Source organism: Galeopterus variegatus, unplaced genomic scaffold (genome assembly GCF_000696425.1).
Source record: "Galeopterus variegatus unplaced genomic scaffold, G_variegatus-3.0.2 Scaffold1856, whole genome shotgun sequence".
Lineage (NCBI taxonomy): Eukaryota > Metazoa > Chordata > Mammalia > Dermoptera > Cynocephalidae > Galeopterus > Galeopterus variegatus.
The window spans coordinates 194,827-199,953 of NW_007727967.1; positions in this window are offsets into that span (position 1 = coordinate 194,827).

The window sequence follows — 5,127 nt, forward strand, 5'->3', positions numbered from 1 at the left end:
AAAGAGGATTTGGAGGAAAACTGAAGGCTGAGGATAATGCAAAGCAATTGTTCAGTTGAAAGATTTTCCCAAGCAAGTATGCTTGCTGGTAATAAAATGTTAAGCCTTTCCAAAATATGTTACTTCTTCCTTATTTCTAACATTCAAGCTATGTTTGTTTGAGATAAAGCAAACCTTATGTCTTTGAGCAGTTGGGTCTCATTTTATTTTGATAAAAGAATAGACTTCTAAGAAGGGGCTCAAAGTAAGCCAAGGTTTAATAGCTCTTAATTTGTCGTTTGGGATATATCCAAAATTAGAAGCCAAATAAACACAGCTTTGCAACATTTAAAGCTAATAATCTTCAAGACATTTTTAGGCAGTTGCTAAGGGGATTTGTGACTTTGATTTTGTGTAGGTTCATAGTGCAACTGTAGCAACCAAAATGGATCAAGCTCTTCCAATATATATCAATATGTTAATCAGGAACCAATAGGTGTATACTTAGTTTTTAAAAAGTGACATAATTTTGACCTGAGGGAATAAAAAGGAAAATCTAGATGAATTCTTATCTTAGGCTGTTGGCCACCTCTACTCCCTTTCTCAGTCCTCCCTACGTGTCCACTTGTATCCTAAAAGGACATTGAATTCCTCTCCCATTTCTCTAAAAAATAGAACATAAAAACATTAACAGTAAAATACTTGCCATAATGACAGATTAAAAGTGGGTGTGGCTTTTATTAAATATTCATTTTACACTGTCTTTTTCTAAAGTCTCTAGTTCAGGCATTTCTTCTTCCAAAATCCAGTTAAAGAAACTATGGGACAATTAGGACTTCTATCCAATTGATAACTGCACTGCAGGTGAATGTTCTGCAGAAATCAATCCTGTTAATAATAATCTAAAACTGAAAGCACCTCTGTATTTTATCACTAGGCCCTGAGGCTTGGAATCCCTTCTGCTCAAAGTTCAAAGCCTATGGATAAGCCTTGTTTTGGGCCAGAGAAATGACTCAAGATTTAGGTAGCCTGGGAATAAACTAATCTCAATATATATTGAGTAGGCTCCCTCACAGTGGAGGAGATGGGTAAGTTTTGCACTGCTAGAAAACAAAACAGCTTTTCTACTTTTGAATTCCTGAAAATAAGGGCAGTTTGATTCATGTGTTAGCACATTAAGAAAAATAAAATAAGGTATGGTAAGACAAAGAGAATGTTAAAGAAAAGAAAGCTATGAAGAGGTATTACTTAATTATTGCCTTTAAGAGCTTCACCGGGCAAGGGGCAGAAGGGGGTTCATGCCTTTCCTGGAGACCTTAACTACCTCTGGAAAAGGGAAGGGAACAAACTGGGACCCTTCTGCTCCTAAGCATATATCCTAGGTGTCCGGGGTCTATGAAGGAAACTTGAGGAGCAAGATATTTGAGTCTGAGCTTCTTCCTGGGGCAGTGGCAACCCCTTCAAGATAGAAACTCTCCTTAGCTGTTTTTCCAGACAGCCCTGTGCTGGATCCTATTTGCACCAGAATAATCCTTTTCAAAAAGCAGATTCAGTGGAAAATATGAGGATGAAGGCACAAGGTGTCTGTGGAGCACTTAAGCACACAGAAAGCGAGAGGTGGGCAAGATTCTTGAAGATCAGCTTGGAAGCTCACTGTTTCCCCACTCAGCCCAAGAGCCTGAAAGGCCTCTTACAGACAATAGCTATTGCATCACTTGTGTTGACTGCAGTGTTTGATACTCTGTGAGTGCTCAATACATGCTTTTTGAATAAATGAATATCTCGGTACAATGTGGCTTTGAAGTCATTCAGACTAGGGTTTGAAGGTGGCTCAGCTATTTAATAGGCGTGTACCCTTGAGTAAGTTAATAATTAACCTGTCTGAACCTTAGTTTCCACATCCGTAAAATTATGATAATAATACCTAGATTTTTGTGCACATTAAATGAGAATGTCTATGGAAATGTCTGTACTTTTCTCTCTTCCTTCTTTTTTTCCCTGTGCTGAACCCTTCTTTGGAATACCTTTCTATCCCTGCTTTTTGTTTTTTTACTCATTTGCTAAGGCTGATCTCAAGCACAAATTCCTCTGTGAAAATTTTTCCACTTCCCTGCTTTTTCCCTCTCCTCCCACCTAATTGGGTATAAACTTTATCTCCTTTGAGCCCGTGCACTGTCTTATTTGCTTTGTAAGTATAATTCAAAGTGAGTGTGGTTGTGTTTTATACAGTGACTCATATTGGGGGTATAGATTGCATTTTTTCTTATTAAAATGTATTTTGCATGTGAAAGAATATGTAAAGAAAAATAATAAACAAAGAAAAACAATAAGGTTTGCATATAAAATGCTTAATCAGGGAAAATGTCCTGTCCAGTTGGGAATTTCTGCATCCTAGATAAGTCATCTTGCTGTCTGAGATGAGCTAGTACATATATCAATTTAAAAGGGTTGACATTTAAAATGTATTGATTTTTTTCCTGCTGCCCACCTGGAACTTATGTCAATATGTTTTGGTACTGTGCATCATTTGACAAGTCACAAAAAACATGATTGTCTATGAAAACCCTTATTCAAATGTACAAATTAGAAGAGATGATGAAGTTACTAGTCCAGTGGATGAGTCAGCCTGATTTCTTCTTTTTTTGGTTAATACTAAGTATGTTTTAAAATTATATTCTAACAGCTTTCCTGATCAAATACCTCCTGCTGATATTTACAAAGAACTCTTTAAATGAAAGGATCCTTACAAATGATCTAAGCCAGTATCCCCAGTTGTTTCATAGGAAAGGGGCTTGCTTAAATTGCAAAACAAGTATGTATCAAAGAACCGAATAGATTTCAGTTCTGGCTCTCTTTTCTCAATATCACCTGGTATTATTTTTATTTCTAGTTGTTTTACTAAATCTCTTACTTGACAAGCCATTATTCCTAGCTGTGTTTTAAGCTATGTCCATCTGATGCCAAGACACAAGGCTGAAGAGTGGAATATTCAGATACCCCCCTTGTTATTATGGAGGTCTTAGTCAGTTTATGTCTTATGTCTTGTTTGTTTGGGCTGCTGTAACAAATTACCATAGACTGGAGGCTGGAAGTCCAAGATCATAGTGTCAGCATGGTTGGGTTCTGTAAGGGCCCTCTTCCTGTAGATGGTCATCGTTTCGTATCTCACATGGCAGAGAGCGAAAGAAAACAAGCTCTCCTGTGTCTCTTCTTATAAGAGTAATAATCATTAGATTTTCACTCCCATGGCCTAATTACCTCCTAAAGGCCCCATCTCCAAATATCATCACATCACGATTAGAGTTTCAACATATGAATTGGGGGTGGGGGAGTACAAACATGCAGTCCATTACAAGAGAAAAATAGTTAATCATGATTAATTGAATGGTTTTTTCTTAAAATAATATTTTGGTCAAGGGAATAATAGAGTCAACATTTCCACCTTCAAAGAAAGTGCATGAGGAAGACTTTGAGGAGTTAATACATTTGTGTAAATTCCTTATTGTGTTGTATATTCATTATAAAGGTGGCTATCACTCCATCGTGAAATAGAAATTTGAGGACTATAGAGTGTTTAAATTGCAAATAAGGTGTTTTATCCATCTTCTAAAATATTGCATAATTCAGAATCATTATTATATTCCTATGGGGAAGAGAGTCGTAACACTTCTTTATTAGCTTTAGTTTCCAGTAATCAATCAGTAATTACATAATAAAGAGGTGCAACTGGGTATTTAGCACAAAAATATACGACTACCACATTCCTCTATTGTAATCAGCTGTCAATTGTGGTTTCAATGGAGAGGAAGGTTAAATGCCATTTCTCTGGGATGCCCTGAAAGTCCAGCTGAACAGGATCTGGAGCACACTTCTATTCCTTGTTTCTCTTTCTCTGATGTGGTAATGAAATTGATACATTTGTATTAACTCTTTATTGCCAATAATTATGCTGCACAATTATGTGAACTCACTAAGCTAAGTCCCTGGCTGTAAAGAACACACTCACTCTAGTTTATGAAAAATGAGCAGACTTTTACCTTCTTCCTTTCCATGAAATAGGTAATTGAAGATTTCAAAGGTACAAACAAATTTGACCACTAACTGAATATTTGATGTTACTAAGAAATTATTGAGATTTTTTTTTTTTAGGAAGTGGTAACATAACAATATGTTGAATTTTTAGGAGAGAGCAAAGCTAAGGATATTAGAGATGGGGGGAGGGTTGGGGTTGGAGAGTGATAGGTCAGGTAAAGGGCATAAAGAAAAAATCACAATTTGTAATAATGAATATGCTAATAATAATAATAAAAAAGAAGTGATAACAGTAATTTGGTGATGTTTTTAAAACAAATTTTAATATTTAGGAGTACGTATAGAAATATTTATGGATAAAATAATATGACATCTGTTATTTGCTTCAAAACAACCTGAAGGTGGGGAGTAAGTAGGAATGTATGTGACGCAAAATTGGCTATGAGTTGGTAATAGTTAAAAAAGGACATTTATTATAATTTTTTCTTCACTTTTGTTAAAGTTTGAAATTTTTACAATAAAAATGCAAAAAATAAGGCAGGTAAAATAATTCCCTTTTCTCCTGCCTTAAAAAAGACTGCCAAAGTGGTTGGTCAAGATCTACCAATTAATACATTAGGATTACAAATTGAAAACTCAAGTAAATTAAGTCAAATGGGAATATAGAAGTAAGGTTGGAGTGGGGAAGGGGGTTCAGGGAAGATTTTTTAAAAACTGAAACCTACCTACAAATTCTAGAAAGACATTAACTTTATTATTTGAAAGTAGAAATTCAATTTAGTAAGAATGTATATAGCACTCCTTATGTGCTAAGCACTGGGTTAGATTCTGGGGATATAAAGATGATTAGACATCATCTGTAACTATTAAAATAAATTTTAAGTGGTATAATAGAGGTTAGAATAAAGTGCCCTCAGAACCCAACTGAAAGGACCACAAATTCTGCAGAGGATAAGATTAAGGAGTATGAAAAGGTGATAACTGATCTAGACATTGTTTTTTTTTCTCTTTCTTTCTTTTTTATTGAATCATAATTGATTATACATATTTTGGGGATTCAATGTTGACATATGTTGATCAAACCAATATTATTCTTTATGCCCCTTGTCCAATCTC